Raw genomic sequence first — 20,659 nt, 5'->3', positions numbered from 1 at the left:
GTTCCTTTACTATGCATATCATACATGGTGAATAAATAATTATGATATGCCATGTACATAATCAAAAGGAAGAATGAATTTTGAAGTGAAATGAAGGGAGAAACCAGGAAATGTTCTATGAATTAAAAGGTCTGGGGAAGGAGCCAAGATGGCAGAACAGCATGGAAGTTTTTTTTGTGTCTCGTGTCTATGAAATACAGCCAGACCAACAGTAAATAATCCTGAAAACCTAGAAATCTGATCTCAGGATTAACACAACAATCTGCGCAACCTGAACCACAGAACTCAGCAGGTACATGGCACGGAGAGGTAAACTGGGGGAGAGAAGCTCAAGAGGGCAGGGAGGTATTTTTGGTTGTGGAAAGAGGACCGAGATTGGGGGGTAGATGTTGGGGGAGAGAAAATGGGAAAAGCACCACCCCCCCAAAAGCAGCTGGAGAGAAAGTGGAGAAGTGTAAATAGCTGCAGAGAATGAACTAAAATGGGAAAAAGGAAAAAGGACAGGGTTTAAATTCCATTAAGACTCTATAAACGGGGGAGCGCAGAGTCTGAAACTCCTGGCGGTGCTCTGGTGGGAAGGGCGAATCCCCAGGAGCAGAGTGAAGTCTGATGGTCTTCAGGCCACATAAGGAGAGGAAGTTCCCCTGCTGGGAGGATATCTGGTATAGGCTGTGTGGCTCTCCAATAGGCAAAGGCCCCAGTGGACCCTGGAGAACAACCACATTTGCTGGAGCTGGAACAAGGTCAATGGGGGTGAAGCCTGGTGCCAGATGTGTTTTGGGATTTTCCATAATCCCTGAAATGCTGCTGCTACATGATTGCATGATCTTTTTATGGGGCAGGCTGGCACCAAGCTGCAGTCTCTGGGTGTCAACAGCAGCACGGTACCGTGAAAGTTTCTGGGTGTGGCCAGCACCCAGCCATTGCTCAGTGAGAGCTTCCTGCAGAGGGGCAGAACGGTTCAAAGCTTCAGTCCCTCAAAAATAAGGGATTTGGGAAAAACAGCCGCATCTGAAATAAAACTCAGGAGGGAAGTGCTACTTCGGGCTTAATCATGGACAGTGTGAAAGCAGGCAGTAGATGGAAGCGGAAGACAAAGGACAGGTGTGCAATTGTTGCTTGGGGAGAAAAGAGTTCCAATACTAGAGACTGGCTAGCTGTGTGACACCATTTCCACCACTTCCATGCATGCACATACACACCTATAAGCACAACAATCCACCCCAGTAAGCTAAGCAGCGCCAAATAGTGGAGAACAGAGCCTTTACACTAAGCGCCACCCAACTAGTCCAACCTCGCTCTTCGGTAACATAAATCTCTCTGCCTGGTTAGTTTACAGAGTATAAAGCACTTCATAGATTGACTTCTAGGAGACAACAAAGTAATGTCAATCATATCAGTCTGCTGGTCCACCTATTCAATTTTCTTTTATTTCCCCTCTTTTTCATTTATTTTCTTTTTCTTGACTACAGAAAGAGAAAAAAATATTTTTATTTTCAATTTTTATTAAAATATGTTGATTTAATTTTTATTCTCTGATATTTTTTGCTTCTGTGTAAATTTTTCAACTTCTATCTAACTTCCATCATTTCATTTTATTCTATTTCAGTGTATTCACTTTTTCAAATTTTCAAATGATTTCCTTTTTTTTCTTTCTTTCCCCTTTTTCTCTAATCTATCAAGCCCCTTTCAACACCCAGGCCAAAAAACACCTAGGATCTATTTGATGTGTGTGTGTGTGTGTGTGTGTGTGTGTGTGTGTGTGTTGTTTTTAATTTTTTTAATTTTTTAATTTTAATTTTTGACCTCATTATTTCCTTTTCTCCCTTCAAAATGACAAAACGAAGGAACTCACTCCAAAAGAAAGAGCAGGAAGAAAGGATAGCCAGGATCTTAACCAACACAGATACAAGCAAGATGTCTGCATCAGAATTTAGAATCACAATAATAAGAATACTAGCTGGAGTCGAAAATATATTAGAATCCCTTTCTGTTACGATAAAAGAAGTAAAAGCTAGTCAAGATGAAATAAAAAATGCTATAAGTAAGCTGTAATCTTGAATGGATGCCGTGGCAGCAAGGATGGATGAGGCAGAACAGAGAATCAGTGATACAGAGGACAAACATATGGAGAAAAATGAAGCAGAAAAAAAGAGGGAGACTAAGGCAAAAGAGCACGATTTAAGAATTAAAGAACTCCGTGACTCATTGAAAAGGAACAACATCAGAATAATAAGGGTTCCAGAAGAGAAAGAGAGACAAATTGGGGTAGAAGCGTTATGTGAGCAAATCATAGCAAAAAACTTTCCTAACCTGGCAAAAGACACAGACATCAAAAACCAGGAAGCACAGAGGACTTCCATTAGATTCGACAAAAATCGAAAATCAACAAAGCATATCATGATCAAATTCACAAGATACTCAAGGAGAGACTCATGAAAGCAGCAAGAGGAAAAAGTCCTTAACCTACAAGAGAAGACAGATCTGGTTTGCAGCAGACCTATCCACAGAAACTTGGCAGACAACAAAGGAGTGCCAGCATATATTCAATGTGCTGAATTGGAAAACTATAAAGCGAAGAAGTCTTTATCCAGCAAGACTGTCATTAAAAATAGAAAGAGAGATTAAAAGTTTCCCAGGCAATCACAAATTAAAGGAGTTTGTGACCACCAAACCAGCACTGCAAGAAATTTTAAGGGGGACTCTCTGAGGGGAGAAAAGATGAAAAACACATACATACATACATACATACATACATACATACATACATACCAAAAGCACAAAGACTAGAAAGAACCAGAGAACACCACCAGAAACTCCAACTCTACAAGCAACATCATGGCAATAAATTCATATCTTTCAGTACTCATTCTAAACGTCAATGAACCAAATGCTCCAATCAACAGACATAGGATAACAGAAAGGATAAGAAAAGAATCTCCATCTATATGCTGCTTACAAGAGACCCACGTTAGACCTAACGACACCTACAGGTTGAAAGTAAGGGGATGGAGAACCATCTATCATGCTAAAGGTCAACAAAAGAAAGCCAGAGTAGCCATATTTATATCAGACAATCTAGACTTTAAATACAGACTGTATCGAGAGATGAAGAGGGGCATTATATCATAATTAACAGGTCTATCCACTAAGACCTAACAATTGTAAACATTAATGCTCCAAATGTGGCAGCACCCAAATATATAAATCAATTAATCACAAACATAAAGAAACTCATCGATAGTAATACCATAATAGTGGGGGACTTCAACACCCCACTTACAACAATGGACAGATCATCTAATCAGAAAATCAACAAGGAAACTGGCTTTGAATGGCACACTGTACCAGATGGACTTAACAGATATATTCAGAACATTTCATCCTAAAGCAGCAGAATATAATTCTTCTGCAATGCACATTCTCCAGGATAATCCACATACTGGGACACAAATCAGCCCTCAACAAGTACCAGAAGATCGAGATCATCTCGTGCATATTTTCAGACCACAACACTATGAAACTTGAAATCAACCACAAGAAAAAATTTGGAAAGGTAATAAATAGTGGAAACTAAAGACCATCCTACTAAAGAATGAATGGGGTAACCAAGAAGTTAAAGAGGACTTTAAAAAGTACATGGAAGCCAATGAAAATGATAACACCACAACCCAAAACCTCTGGAACACAGCAAAAGTGGTGATAAGAGGAAAGTATATAAGAGACTCTTATATGGAGAACAAACAGAAGGTTACTGGAGGGGTTGTGGGAGGGGGGATGGGCTAAATGGGTAAGGGGCATTATGGAATCTATTCCTAAAATCATTGTTGCACTATATGCTAACTAAATTGGATGTAAATTAAAAATATAAAATTTAAAAAAGTAAAAATAAAAATAAAAATCTGAGTATATTATAAAAATTAATACACACCCTAGTAGGGTTAGACTCTGGAACCTTAGCCAAAATTTTTCAAAAAGAAAATTACCTTTTAATTGCAAATAACCATATCTCCATAGATAAGCATTTCATGGAGATAGGTACTACTTTGCATTGTTAGATGTTTCTATTAATGAGATTTTAAAATTTCATGAGCACATGTATGCCAAATGAGATCCCCCCACCCAAAAAAACCAGAATAGATTATTTCCTAAGGGTTAGTTACATCTTAATAGAGTTCTAGTAACTGTCTATAGTTTGCATGAATATCTGTGGGCCTTTGGAGATAGTTTCCACTATTATTTGATTTTTATTAATAATCATTATGAAACACACAATTTTAGGGCTGAAATGATCCTTCCAAATGATCGTCCAACACCTTCATTCTGCAGAGGAGGGTAGTGAGAACCAGAGAGTTTATATGTGTTAACACATGTCACAGATGTATTTCAAGCATGTCTGGGAATTTATTCATTCAACAGACATTCATTAAGTAGCTAATATGTATTGGTTTTGGTTGTACACATATCCTACAACAGTAGTCTCCTAATGCATTCTCAAGTATCTCTTTCTTTCACAATACTTTTATTTATTTTTTAAAAAGTTTTTTAGTTAGTTAGTTTGTTTGTTTGTTTATTTATTTATTTATTTATTTATTTATTTATTTATTTATTTATTTTCACCACAAGAAAGAGAGAGAGCAGGGTAGGAGCAAAGAGACAGGAAGAGAAAGAATCTCAACCAGGCCCCTCACTCTCAGTGCAGATCCCAACATGGGGCTCGAACTCATGAACCGTGAGATCATGACCTGAGCTGAAATCAAGAGTTGGAACTTAACTGATTGAGTCACCTAGGTTCCCCATTCCAAATACTTTTAAATCTATATGTTCATTTTACTCACCAGAGTAGATTAAGGTATATAAAAAGTCCCTGTATAGCCAAGATCAGCTCCTGAATGTGATAAGAAAACTAATAAGGATAATTGATTTATATACAGTTTTGAAAAATAGCCAAGTGATGCTCTTAATTTATGTTGAAACTATGACATAGAAAATCAGCTTTCCACAAAGGAAGGTACAATCCAGACTACTTCTAGAATAATACAGGATATAAGTACATTTTCTATTTAAAAATTTTTTTAATGTTTATTTATTTTTGAGAGAGACACAGACACAGAGTTTGAGCGGGGGAGGGGCAGAGAGATAGGGAGATACAGAATCTGAGAGCTGGATATGGGGCTTGAACTCATGAACTGCGAGATCATGACCTGAGCCGAAGTCGAACGCTCAACTGACTGAGCCACCCAGATGTCCCAGGATAAATACAATTTCTAATTTTGTTTAGAGCTATGCGCTGAGCACTAAAGTGCTGATGATTTTATACACACAAGATAGAACAAAGTCACGGTAAGAACAGTTTTTCCTTCTATTCATTCTTCATGAAATGAGCTCTGATAATGAAGGCCAATCTTCGGATGTTGTATATAGAACTTGCCTCTTCTTCCCTAAGCTTGCCCTTAACTTGAAGAAACATTTTCACAGTTGGTATGTCAGACAACTAATTGTTTGAGAAAACAAATACTGGCTCTCTTTAGGCTTATAGGCAGATTCATTTAGGTGGAAGTTAACATAGGCAGTAACAATTTGTGTGCAGAGAATGGACACTAACTATAGTCGAAGTATTTGATCCCTTTTATTCAGGATACCCTTTCACCCTTTCTCCTTTTCATTATATATTTCAGTCTCTTTCTCCCTCTTTCTCTCTCTCTACCTATCTCTGTCTCTGTCTGTCTCTTTCTCTCTGCCTTTAAAATATTGGGATATGTTTATTTGCATGGATTAGAAAATTTTCTATTATAGAAATAATGTAAACAATGGATATATGAATAAAAATTGAAGGTAGTAGAGGGGTGCCTGGGTGGCTCAGTCAGTTAAGCATCCAAATTTAGCTCAGGGCATGATCTTGAGGTTTGTGAATTCAAGCCCCACGTCAGGCTCTGTGCTGACAGTTCAGAGCCTGCAGCCTGCTTCGGATTCTGTGTCTCCCTCTCTCTCTCCCCTCCCCCACTCGTGCTGTCTCTCTCATGAATAAATAACCTTAAAAAAAAAAGAAATTGCAGGTGGTGACACAGTACAAAAAGGGCAAGCAAAGTCCAAACCAAGAGAACAAGTCATTGCTCCATCTTCCATTCATACTAGAACCCAAGCAACTCATGGCAGACTTCAGGTCTTAGTCTCCCATTTATAATCTTAACAATTAGAAGATGAAACACTGCATTTTGAGGATAGAGGAATATGGCATTGTGGAAAAATGGAAAAATAAGAAATGGGAGAAGGAAAGAGGGACAGAAAATGGCAGATATGAAGTAAATGAGATGGAAAATGCTACTGTCCATCACTTTTACAATATTTTTCACAAGCAGACTTTGAAGCATATATGTAAGAAAAGTAAACAATGCAAGTCTGGGATATGTAGAATGGTCATTACATCTCAGCTTACATAGAAATGTTCTTGGTGTAAACCTATTACCCAGAATAATTATTGGTAGCACACTGTGCATTCTCAAAAGTTTCACAGTTTGAAAAAATTATATTGTTACTCAAAGGACAGAAACTTCTCATAATAAGTTGGCAATATGACAAGTGAATAAATTTTATTTCATTTCTCATTTATAGTCCACTGTTTATACTATAAACCATTTACTAAAGGATCATATTCTCTTCATGCATGAATAAAATGAATTTGATCCCAGTTAGAATAAATTCAGCCAAATTCCATTCCTGGAAACTTCTCAGTGGTGGACTAAGTTAATCCCTAGTCCAGTACCAACACACCAACAGCCCAAGTATACTTAGCATTATGACTCAACTGCCATGTGTTAAACTTCATTTCTGTTTAATAAGGCACCTGACATTCAAGGTTTAGTACTTCCTATCCTATGTAAAGGAAAGGGCAGTGGCAGTTAGAAATAGCTCTGTTGCTAGGAATAGGAATTCCCTAATCCCTGTATCCCTAGTAGTAAATTAAAGGTACATAACTGTGTAACCAGTAGCAATTAGCCTTCACTCCCATTCCATTGAAGGCATTTGCTGCAGGCAGTTTCACTAGAAGAACAATATTCATTCCTAACCACTAGAAGCTATTTTCAAAAGCTTTTCTTTTAATCCATTACTTCTGTAAAATTTTAAAAATTAATAAAATGACATGAAAACAAAAATTTATTGATGAGGATAAAGGGAAACAGACACATTTCCTGTGACAGTATGAACTCTAAAACATGTTTGGCAATTAATTGGTAATAACTATTACATTTAAAACATGTTTACTTTTAACACACCCATCCCACTTTTGTAATCAGCATAATGGTTGAGAGAGCAGGTTCTGGATGCAGACTGCTAAGGTCTGAATCTTAGCTCAACCTCTTAGCAGAAGTATGGCTTTGGGCAAGTAACTCCCTGTATCTCAGTCCCCTCCATTGTGTCCACTGTATAGAGATAAAAACTAAACCTATTATACAGGATGGTGGGAAAAAGTAAATCAATCGATGCATGTAACAGGCTCAGAAAAGTTCAAGCCTAAAAGCAATCAATAACTTAGCTGTTACTATTATGCATTACAAGTGAAAACACCAGCTTTCATAAAGATAATATTGGAGAATATTGAAAATAAATTATTTAACAATGTAAAAACTCTATATTCATTGATATGAGAAAGGTTACATATACTGTACAATCCACAATATAGTACTGTGGAATATTATATACATTAGAAAAACTTTAAGTGAGTTAGTTATGTATTTATTGTCTTTCCTGGATTGCTCAGCACAAAAGCAAATTGCAGACCTTATTCGATCAGTATCATCGTTTTTTAAGTTTATTTATTTATTTTGAAAGAGAAAGAGCGAGAGTGAACAGGGAATAAGTAGAGAAAAAGGGAGAGAGAGAATCCCAAGAAAGCTCTGGGCTTTCAGCTCAGACCCCTACTCGGTGCTCGATCCGATCCCACAAAGCATGACATCATGACCCGAGCCAAAATCAAGAGTCTGACGCTTAACCGTCTGAGCCATCCAGGCATTTCATTATTCCAATTTTAAAATGCAAAATTACCATCCCCAAAGAAATGCTCTCTTTAGTTATATTTATATTCACCCTACAATTAGGATGCACTGAATACTAATACTATCAAACAGTACTATAGCACTGAATAACAGTAATAATAAAAACAGACACAAAATTTGGCCCTCAAGGAGGTTATATGCTAGGTGTCAGGGACCCACAAAAAAAAAAAAAAACAAAGAAGTAAAATACACAGTATAGCCAATAGTAGTAAGTGATATAGAAGAAAAAAACATTAAGCAGTACAGTTGCACATAGAGAGTACCTGAGGAGGTAATGGTGGTTGGTGGGATCAAAACTTTAAATGGGGTAGTCAGGACAGGTCTCTCAGGGGAAAAAAAAAAGACTAATCCTAATAAGGCAGACTCCTACGATAGGTAAAATGGTAAAGTATACTTCTATGTTTTCTGAACATGTGCATGTATTTATATGTTTTTATGAACATGAAGGAATGTAAAAAGGAGAATATACCAAGGTGATATAGTTAAATACCTCAGGAAAGATAGAGACTGGAAGGAAACAAAATTGATGAGGCTATTATTGTCTTCTTTATACATTTTTATTGGTGCAAATGTTATTTTTGACATTAAAATAACTGATTAAGAAAATTACAGTAAATAAGTAAAAACAGTAAGTAAGTAAAAATCACAAAAAATCAAATTAATAAATTTCCTTTCAAAGCACATAGTTGGTGCTCAGTAAATACTGGTGGACCTGAAATATTATTTATGTCTTTGTATCACTTAAGTACTCTCCAGGGCTTGGCAGATAAGGAAACTGAGGCCTACAGAGGTTAGATGTTGGTTAAAGAAACAAAAGATTTTATTAATGCGTTACGTATTCTATGCTGCCTTATCTGTATGGTTTGTAGGTATAGATTTAGCTCAGTATTTTTTGCAAAGAAGATTCCTCTTATAACTAAAGACTGCCTGAGACTCTTTTCAAACAGTCTGCATAAAGGAAGGAGGGATGTGGAGTTTGGGTCTGGGGGAGGAGAATATAAGGACTGCATTGTTGACAATGAAGGCAGCATACCTGCTGTGTCCTACACACAATACAACAGATTTGTTTGAATTTTGCCTTTGTCTCTTGCCTACACCCTACTTTCCATTGGACATGCTGTTAAACAACAACAAAAAATGATCAAAAGCTAAACATCTGAAGGAAGAAAAAAAAGAATGAGAACACCTCAGCAGTATCAATACCTGAATAATGGAAAGATGGCTTCAGCATCTGACAGGGAAATTGCAGAGAGGGTTGGCCTTTGCTCTGTTAGGAAAGGATTCTGAAGAATTTTCCAGAGTCAGCAGCATATTCACATATGTAGCCACCCATCCTTAGCTCTCACATTATTTGTAATTATGTTCTTTCTCAGCTGAATAAGGTCAGAACATGTCAGCCTGGACTAAACACTTTCTAATGATTAGAAGAATACTCCAACTACAGACTAAATGGTGGTGATGAACTAATTAAATAAATAAAAACATAGCCCCCAAAGTTGTTGTCTGTTTATCTAGATTGCTGCTGAAAATGGGAAAGTTGTTATTGCGATACAGTCCCATTCCCTTCAACCTAGCTATTCTGGCTTACACATAATTTGGGTAAATACATTTGAAACTCTTGAAATGTTTAAGAACAGTATTAACTAGAAGCCCAAGGTGTTACCATATTTCTTCTCAGAGACAAACACCAACTAGCTCCATATTTAAATAAATCAATATCAGCCACGTGCAAATATTATCTTCTTTCAGGTACCCGTGTGTGAAAATGTGGCTAATGATGTCAGAGGTAATTTTAGCTTCAGATGTTGTGACACGATTTTTCATCAGCTCTGTAATTGGGCTACAAGGTTAATCAGGCTTCACCGTATGTAGAAATAGAAGCAGACATCTACTCCTGGTATTTAAGCAGGAAATACAGCCTGAGTTCTCTGACATTTCCAGCACTAAGGTAAATTGCCAACTGAAAGGATCCTTTAAAAACCACACATCAGTCCATGAATACCTCTGCAACATTAATGTGCAATTGGTTATCAAGGCATGCGGGTTCTGAGATGTATATGAAGAGAGAGCTGGGATGGAAAAGAAAAAGATGAGACAGATCCAATGTCTGGAACTTGCCAGTGGAGGCCAACTGGAATGGGAGAATTTTAGTGGGGAATAAGGGACCTCACATAGGGAGCAGTATAAAGAGAATTTGAAGAGTAACAAGAAATTACAGGTGGAAATAGGGGTGAGAAAACACAAAACAGCCTTGTTTACAGTGTCAACTAGAGACAGTTCTGAGACTAACGATGCATCATTAAATAAATCTCCTTTCAAGTTTTGAGCTCTAATATGGAAATAGTCTGTTAGCTACAGATGCCGTAATGGTGGCTTTACATTGTTCTCTACAGAAAATTCGCTGTGCTTCAAACTAAAACGTTCAAATAACTGAAAGCTATCTCTTTAATCACTAAAACATGCTTTCATTTTAACAGTTTTTCCTGTAACTAATTATAAAATACATCAAACACTTCTCTTATTTAATTCACTCGTATTCCATTCCAACAAGCATCAATTATTTTACTATATTATATAATGCAGTAAAAGGACTTTTTGGGATCTCTTAGGGTACTTAGGTTATTGGCCCTAATGTGGTATGGCTCAGATCCTGTCCTAAGTTCATAGATGTTAAGATTTTCCCCTTCGTCATTAGTTTCCTGTACACAGAAGAGCTTACTTTTTTTTTTTTTACATGATTTGAATTTCATATCCAATCTGATTAAGAACACAAGTACTGTTCACCTTCTTTCAAAACTCATTCAGCTGGAATCTGTACCCTCAGAGTCATCTCTGCTTGTTTCACTGTTCAGAATACATGCTGGATGGTAGTGATTTGCTATAGTCTAATCTCTAGTCAATTTGAGTATTATACATAAGGGAAAACATAAGGATCACTAGACAGAAATGCAGCTGCAGGCAAGCCAAGAGGAAATAAGGGTTACTAATGTCACATGCCTGGGAATATGACTAAGTGATAAAAAGGGTTGGGTGACCTAACTGGGAAAATTAAGACAAAGATAAATTACAGCCCTTACTCTTGCTGAATTATTCAAAATGATCAATTAACTCTGGCAAGTTCTGCTTACAAGAGTTACAGTTTGAACCATATAATTATGGTGCTTCATGATATTAATGTAACACTGTATTATAAACTGGCTTGGTATTGTTATTTAATTGCTTCAAGTTCACAAGTTTTATTTCCTTAACAGGACTGTGCATGCCTTGAAGGCAGGGATCAAGTCTTCCCACCTAATTTGGTTTCCCCACAGCTCCATGGATAATCCAGTGCAAGTAGAGAATACTGTATAATTCTGTACTGAATTGAATTGTTCTATATGAATCTTTATTAATTAAGCTCAAATTAGGATAGTATATTTCTGCTACTATCTGACCAAGTGATAAAACAAAAATGGGAAAAGAGGAAAAATGTTTAGTTATGAGTATTGAGAAGATATGTAACATAACAATTTATATATAGTCATATAATTATATAATTTGTTCTCCATATCATATTGTAATATAATGGAATACCTTAGTCGTGTACACTTAAAGTGTACAGGTATAAGCACATTCACACAAACGCTTGATTATACATTATTAGATCCACTTCAGGAGATAGTCACTTGAATCTATTAACTAAATGATTCAATTAAGAGAAAGTTCATGAAAATCATTGTAGAAGAGTTTCTGAGATAGCTGCATATCCATTCAATGTCATTTAATGTGTGGGTGCGTGTTTTTGTTTATTTGTTTTTGGTACTTGACAGCTAGAGTATCACTAATAGAATTTGTCTGAAGAGAATATTATCAGGATCTGTTAGAAAACTTTTCACCTTTTTCTTTTAACCTTTGAAAATAGAGCCACTCACCACCAACATATACATTTAACCCTGATCAGAAAAAATTGAAATAAATGGAATAATTACTTTTGTTTTATCTTCATACACAAATCCTGAATACTCCTATCCCTTCCAGCCACATATCCCTGACCCTTTCTAAGACCATCGCGAAATCAAAATCCAAAGCAGGCATTTCCAAGATCAGATACTTTGATGCAAATTATTTGCTGTTTACTTCTCTGCCTGTATCCTGTTTAAACCACCTTCTTAGAAATACCTTGAACACCAGGCAGCCATTCCAGGCTTTTCTGTCTCTACTACTGTCTGAGCCATGGCTTTGACAATTATCAAAACTCTTGGTTTGTCTTCACTGAATTTGTAGAATCACAGCTCTGGTGGCTTTCCCGTGGCAATGAGGGAGCTTAAATATTTTCTTGTACTCAGAATCACGGAATCATAAAAATTTTAGAGCTCAGAGGGACTGAAGAGATCCTTCAATTTTAAAGCTGAATTGGGCATCGCATGTAAACGCAGCATTTCCTGATAAGTTGCCTTAAGTCTGTCAGTGGAAAGACTAACATGTATCTGCTACCTATGTATTCTCAAAGGAAATAGAAACCAGGATAAATGGGGGCAGGCATCACCAATGTTTTCTAGTTCCATAAGGGAAGAAGGAGAAAGCCATCCAAGACATCTAAGGCTGCAGAAAAAGGGCCGTGTGTGTGTGTGTGTGTGTGTGTGTGTGTGTGGGTGTGTGTGGGTGTGGGTGTGGGTGTGTGTGGGTGTGTGTGTGGGTGTGCATGTGCACATATGTGTCCTTTTTCCTTGAGGAAGAGAATAGTCAGAAGATTGGATAAATGCACACAACACTGACATCTAAATGGGATGACTAATTCCCCACCATTCCACTAACGATGTTGCTTGGTCCTTATATAATAATATACAATTGCTTTTATATATTAATTCAAATAAGTAGCTGACTCTATTAAGCTATTGATTCTATAAAATGAAATCTACTACATAAAGATAACTTGGACTCAGAACATATATTTGATTTTCACATTTATATGTGCATATATATTCTGAATTTTAAGATGTGAGTAATAATTGCAATAAGGAGACAACAAGAAAATTCATATAGTCTGCTTTGGATTTTCTTTTAGGATAATTTTCTCTTTAAAAAAATGAGCATTCCTGCTGATTAAGAATTACTATATGAAAATATCTTTTTAATTTTTTCCCATTAGAAGTCAGTTTCTCATAATTATAGACCTAATCAAGAGTTAACCTTATTTAACCTTACAGCAAGATCATAAAATTGCCAAACAAGATCACTAGGTCTGACTCCCAACATTACTTTGAAAAATCAATCCAAAAAACTATCTTACAATAAGATAAAAGCAGGTTTCACTCATTTAATCTCTATGTAATTAAATGGAAAAAATGTTATATTCATCAAAAAGTAATTATTTTCAACATTTGCCCTGAGAAAAAAAATTATCAGAATTTCTTTGATAAATATGAATCTTTTGTGAAATCACTGAAGACTTTATGGAAGTCAAGTCTCTTCAAGTTCAAAAAAGACAATGAATATACTGCTGGGATTATCCCAAATATTGACAGTAGATGACACCTATAGGTTTAAAGATTAATGTAGATAATCCCAAATCATGCACAGTGGTAACTAAATCATTCTCAAAAGACTGGATCTAGGAGATTGAATCCATAATTCACCTAGTACATTATAAGACAATAAAAAGAAATGTTCATATATAGAGAACAATCCTCAAAGAGATGGTCAAGCATACAAAATGAATGGTTTGTCTTAAGGCCAATTTTATGTATATCCTACATGGATTTTTGGGACGATTTACAACCATTGGGCCCAATTATCTTGTTCCAAAGCTAATAATAATAAATAATAAATAAGCCCTGAAAACAGAGTCTAAAAAAAATTTCTGTCAGTTCATGTTCTTCATTGGAAAAAAAAGAAAATTTCCACAGAGACTAACATAAGGAAAAAAACCAATGCGTTGATTGGCTTCACAAGGTAAGACACAGAATCAAATAAATAAATAAATAAATAGTTGAATACATACAGCCTAATAAACTAAAACTCCAGGGAAACTTCAGAAGGCTTAGATGTAAGAACTTACTAAGAGATTACTTAGTTTTCATCTTTAAGATGCATGAGTTCTAATCACTTTCCATCCTCACATGAGCATAATCCATATTAAAACTAATTAGAAGAGCTATTCAGTCTAGTTGCCCTAATCAAGGTAGAGAAGGCTTCATGGTTGACAACCCAAATAGCACCAGGTGGAATGCAAGAATGGCAGTTCCCAAAAGGAAAAGCTAGTTGCCGTTACAGGAATAAAGGAAAAGGGATTCTGGCGAGCCAAATCCCTTCAGTCAATGTAGGCCTTCATTCAAGTAGGCCTTCATTCTATGTAGGCATTCATTACACTTCAGTAGTGAGTTAATGTGCGAGGATATATGAATACAGAGAAGCTGTTGGATGGCAACAGTCTAGACACCTTGAGAATTAGGCACTAACCTCAACTGCATAGACACACGAGAGGGAATGGCACAAAAGTCTAAGGGTCTCCTCACATTTGTTAGAAAGAAAAGCGTTGTTATGCCAAGTTACATCTGATGGAAATAATTTTTTTAAAAAGCTCATTAGATACGCTTGCTCATTACTGGAATACAATAATAAATTCACCAGTTGGACGGTGTTTTTAAAACTTTGATATGAATGATGTATTAGATGAAAGACATTCGATCCTTATGCACACCTGTTTCTATATACAAATGTTAATTAAATCAAAGTCCCTACTATGAAATAAAAATGTGAGATGTTCAAACGTTATACTTTAATGATAGGTGCTAACTGGTTTAATTATTTTTTAAATAGTAATATGTACAAATAAAAAGTTAAGAATTATTAACAGAACAAATATAAATTTGGATAATGTATTTGGTAATTATTCTTCTCCACTAAAGATCATTTTTGTAGTTATGTAGGATGCAAATAAGTAGTACAGATATAAATTTTGGACTACATTTAAATATCTTCCTGTCTTTGATATCTTTACCATGTATAAAATTGCTTTTGCCATATGAAATTAAAGGAAGGAAAAGCTAGCTTCCATGCAAGAAATTTTGGTTTACTTGAGGGTTTAATATTGACTAGTGTTAAATATCATAAAATTCAGTCTATATTTTATTTTTTTTTCAGTATATGAAGTTTATTGTCAAATTGGTTTCCATACAACACCCAGTGCTCATCCCAAAAGGTGCCCTCCTCAATACCCATCACCCACCCTCCCCACCGTCCCACCCCCATCAACCCTCAGTTTCTTCTCAGTTTTTAAGAGTCTCTTATGCTTTGGCTCTCTTCCGTTCTAACCTCTTTTTTTTGTTTTTTCCTTCCCCTCCCCCATGGGTTTCTGTTAGTTTCTCAGGATCCACATAAGAATGAAACCATATGGTATCTGTCTTTCTCTGTATGGCTTATTTCACTTAGCATCACACTCTCCAGTTCCATCCACGTTGCTACAAAAGGCCATATTTCATTCTTTCTCATTGCCACGTAGTATTATGTTGTGTATATAAACCACAATTTCTTTATCCATTCATCAGCTGATGGACATTTAGGCTCTTTCAATAATTTGGCTATTGTTGAGAGTGCTGCTATAAACATTGGGGTACAAGTGCCCCTATGCATCAGTACTCCTGTATTCCTTGGATTAATTCCTAGCAGTGCTATTGCTGGGTCATAGGGTAGGTCTATTTTTAATTTTTTGAGGAACCTCCACACTGTTTTCCAGAGCGGCTGCACCAGTTTGCATTCCCACCAACAGTGCAAGAGGGTTCCCGTTTCTCCACATCCTCTCCAGCATCTATAGTCTCCTGATTTGTTCATTTTGCCCACTCTGACTGGCGTGAGGTGATATCTGAGTGTGGTTTTGATTTGCATTTCCCTGATGAGGAGCGATGTTGAGCATCTTTTCATGTGCCTGTTGGCCATGTGGATGTCTTCTTTAGAGAAGTGTCTATTCATGTTTTCTGCCCATTTCTTCACTGGGTTATTTGTTTTTCGGGTGTGGAGTTTGGTGAGCTCTTTATAGATTTTGGATACTAGCCCTTTGTCCGATGTGTCATTTGCAAATATCTTTTCCCATTCCGTTGGTTGCCTTTTAGTTTTGTTGGTTGTTTCCTTTGCTGTGCAGAAGCTTTTTATCTTCATAATGTCCCAGTAATTCATTTTTGCTTTTAATTCCCTTGCCTTTGGGGATGTGTCAAGTAAGACATTGCTACGGCTGAGGTCACAGAGGTCTTTTCCTGCTTTCTCCTCTAGGGTTTTGATGGTTTCCTGTCTCACATTCAGGTCCTGTATCCATTTTGAGTTTATTTTTGTGAATGGTGTGAGAAAGTGGTCTAGTTTCAATCTTCTGCATGTTGCTGTCCAGTTCTCCCAGCACCATTTGTTAAAGAGACTGTCTTTTTTCCATTGGATAGTCTTTCCTGCTTTGTCAAAGATTAGATGGCCACACATTTGTGGGTCTAGTTCTGGGGTTTCTATTCTATTCCATTGGTCTATGTGTCTGTTTTTGTGCCAATACCATGCTGTCTTGATGATGACAGCTTTGTAGTAGAGGCTAAAGTCTGGGATTGTGATGCCTCCTGCTTTGGTTTTCTTCTTCAAAATTACTTTGGCTATTCGGGGCCTTTTGTGGTTCCATATGAATTTTAGGATTGCTTGTTCTAGTTTTGAGAAGAATGCTCGTGCAATTTTGATTGGGATTGCATTGAATGTGTAGATAGCTTTGGGCCGTATTGACATTTTGACAATATTGATTCTTCCAATCCATGAGCAGGGAATGTTTTTCCATTTCTTTATGTCTTCTTCAATTTCCTTCATAAACTTTCTATAGTTTTCAGCATACAGGTCTTGTACATCTTTGGTTAGATTTATTCCTAGGTATTTTATGTTTCTTGGTGCAATTGTGAATGGGATCAGTTTCTTTATTTGTCTTTCTGTTACTTCATTATTAGTATATAAGAATGCAACTGATTTCTGTACATTGATTTTGTATCCTGCAACTTTGCTAAATTCATGTAGCAGTACTAGCAGTCAGTCTATATCTTAAACACTGAGAACACAGACTATGAAATATATCACTCTGAGTTTAGCTCTCTTCTAAGCTGAGGTACATTTATACTATGTGTATATTTTTAACTAATTAATCCAACTATAAATGTGTAAAGATCATTTTCCCTTGAATAAGTAGGTGCTGAAATAATAAAAAAATTTTGGTGTGATTCAAACAAATAGGATCAAGATACTGAAGCTTTTCAAATGGCAAAATCAATAAAGGCATAGACTTGGCCTCTCTTCAATGTAGCACTATGGAATCACACTATATCATACTAATCATATCATCTTGGTAACACAGAATAGTTATCAAAGGTCAGCCCAGCTCTAAGTACCTATACTGTGTAAATATTGTGTATACTGTATAAACAGTCTATGCCCTTAAGCAGCTTTTTTTTTTGGGGGGGGGGGATTTTCTACTCAGGCCTTAGGCAAATAAAACACCAAGGAAAAGAGCTTGAATACAGGAACTCAAGAATGTCCTCAGTTTAATTTTTAGGATGATGAGTTCCAAAACAATTCCCTGGATAATAAACTGCAGTTAATTTGCAGTAAACATTTATCTTCTTCTAGTGAAATGGGCCAGGAGAGACTGGATTTCCTTGAGGCCAATACCTTACTTCTATCAAAAGTATCTCCTCCCAAGACTTACCAACTTTTCATAAAAATGAAGACCAGGATTGATAAGCAATGAGAATCAGTGTGTTTTTACATCCACAACATCCACAGTTTTTGGCATTAACTATTCAGACTATTTATCACTGTTTGTGTCTTTATATAGCCATTCATATGTCATTAAACTGTCATTCGAGGTCCTCCCCACAAATATTTTTATATAAGTTAATCAAAAGTTTTAAGGAACATGAAAAGTTTCAAAGGACCAAAGAAGTCCCAGGGATATAGTCCTCAAAGAAATATGGAGGAAGTACCTGAGAAGTAATGCGTATTTCTTCATTTATTGATTTAAAAAATCATTTACTGAATAAGTGTTGGGAATTCAGAAAAGATCAATTCTGTGCTTTTCAGTGTATTCCTCTCTACGTTGCCTTAATAAGGAGACCAGGGAATGATTCTAGATACCAAAACCAAAAACCTATTGATTTTGTCATATCATAATCTTTGTAAAATTTCCTTATCAAACACAAACTCATACACACACACACTCACACACATACTTCACCTCTCCTCCCAAATCACTTTCCTGCTATCTTCACTGCCTGGGGCTTCACAAAAGATGAGTGATAGGGGAGGGGTGGATTGATTTGATTTGCCAGACTTTGGGAATAAGTCACCTGGCATATCTTCTAACTGAAACAATTACTCTACACCTTGTTAAATACTTCCAATAAACACATTAGACATTAACAACCCATACAATAGCAGTTTTCATTGAGAAGAGTCAAAGGTATGGATATAGCCTACATTTTTTGAATATGTGTATCTCAGACTAGAGATACACATAAACTAGAGAAATCAAAACTGACTGCCATCTTCAAAACAGTGTCACTAATCTATTTCTTAAGCTGGCCATGTAGTATGTGTGTGCCAAATACTTCATAAAACACATAAAAAAGGATAAGGCAGCTGTCCGTTATTAAGACATTATGATGCAAATATATCTTATATTTACATTCCTTTTATTTTCTTACTTCCTATTAAATGCACTTCTTTACGACCTAAGTTGCTTCATCTCTGAACAGGGTATTTCTTTCTCTTTGTACATTTATTCATTTTCTTGTCTTTCTTTTTATTCCATATGAAACCCACTGCCTACAAGCAAGAGTAATTATTCACCGTTATTCTTATCTTTGTTTCCCCACACATTCCTTCCAGGCATAATGACTGTGACTATATGCCATCTCTGAATATGCTGGTCTGCAAGTCCAAACAAATATTCTCTTAATCTAAGGACATGAGTGGTAGGTGAGTGAGTGGGAGCAAAACTGCTTCTGGTAAATGCGGGTGGATGGAAAATGTTAGCTGCTTCATAGGTTCTTTTAAATGTTGTAATAATATTTCTCTTTTAATTAATAGTGTGAGAAGAGCACTGGTAAAGGCTCGGAAGGATGACCACGATGCTTGAAGGCAGCTGTGCACAGAGTAGGTGGTAAACATCACCTGATATGTTAAAACCATTCAAATCTACAGTGAAACAGGACTGAAAAAAACCTTGCACTCATAACTCCAAAAAAGATAATTGCCAAGAGAAGGGCAGGAGTCCTGTTAATTCTTCCATAAGCCCTCCAAAACCCATTTGTTAATACCTATGTAGTTTACTTGTATGTCAGAAGACATACATATTTTTAAATACAGAAAAAGATCAAGTGAAAAGTTCTAATTAATCTCCATACTTGACAGTGATTATCCAGATTCTGTACAAAGATTCTGATCAACTGAAGAAAAAGGAATTTAGATTTGTTCAATAAAACATGCCCAAGGTTAAGTGACAGTATTTGGAGACGCCTGGCTTTGAATGTACTTTATAAGCTTCCTAAAAGATGGCTAGCTTGAAGAAACTGACTCCAGCAAAATAGGTTTCTTAGCTTCCAACCCAAAAGAAAAGTAATGTCTACAATTATGTTGAACACTTATGTTATGATTTACTATGAATATGATGTGGTAAAGGAAGAATTAGTGACTGAATGTTGCATCAAGACATACTATAAGAGAGGTCAGTACTTCTAATTCTGGAGTTATTTTTCAGAGAAATGACAAATGCCTTTATCATCACAGACAGAATTCAGAATATAAGAATTGCAATTACTCTATTTTTATTCTTAAGACTTATATGAGCGCCTGTGTGGCTTAGTTGGCTAAGTATCCAATTTTGGCTCAGGTCATGATCTCACGGTTTGTGAGTTCCAGCCCCACCTCAGGTTCTCTGCTATCAGCTCAGAGCCCTTTTCAGAACCTCTATCTCCCTCTCTCAGTGCCCCTCCCTTGCTCATTGTCTTTGTCTCTGTCTCTGTCTCTGTCTCTCTCTCAAAATAAACTTAAAAAAAAATGATCTAATGTTCATGTATAATTATACATACATATATACACATATACACATGTAGATACACATACATACCTGTGTGTATATATGTGCAGAGATATATGTGTCAGAATATATATGATTTAATTGAAGAAAAATCCAAAATTGGCTGTAAATCCTCCCTAAATAAAATTTGAAAAACACACAGCATTTTAAAAGATGAAACGTAAATTCATGTCCAATAAACTAGCATTTTACTTCATCAGAAAAGAATGCTTCTTTTTGATAAACCTAGTTCTGAGATTAACAAACAAACAGTCTGGATCTGGTACAAGGTAATTTGTACTAATTGAAGTACAAAGGTAGGGTGTAAGGACAAGTTCAAAAACAAAACTCAAGACCTAATGTGTGAAAGATTAGCCTAAAATTTGAAAGAAGAAATAATTTTATTAAGTGCATAACATTGAAAGAAATTCACAGCTTTTCCATGAGCATAAAGAAGAAAGCTAGTAAAAAGATCCTATAATGTAAAGGTCTTCAGACAGAGGTTGTGAGCAATACAATAATAAATAAGACATAGCCTCTG

General features: G+C 36.1%; 1 protein-coding gene across 5 annotated transcripts in view; it reads right to left on the bottom strand.

Annotated features, from left to right (window-relative positions):
* Positions 1 to 20,659, bottom strand: part of LSAMP (limbic system associated membrane protein) — a 653,847-nt gene that overhangs the window by 548,411 nt on the left and 84,777 nt on the right. The window lies entirely within an intron of this gene.

The sequence above is a fragment of the Neofelis nebulosa genome, chromosome 5, assembly GCF_028018385.1.
Source record: "Neofelis nebulosa isolate mNeoNeb1 chromosome 5, mNeoNeb1.pri, whole genome shotgun sequence".
NCBI classification, from domain to species: domain Eukaryota; kingdom Metazoa; phylum Chordata; class Mammalia; order Carnivora; family Felidae; genus Neofelis; species Neofelis nebulosa.
Note: the sequence above shows the minus strand (reverse complement) of the source record. Positions and strands in the feature narration are given on the sequence as shown.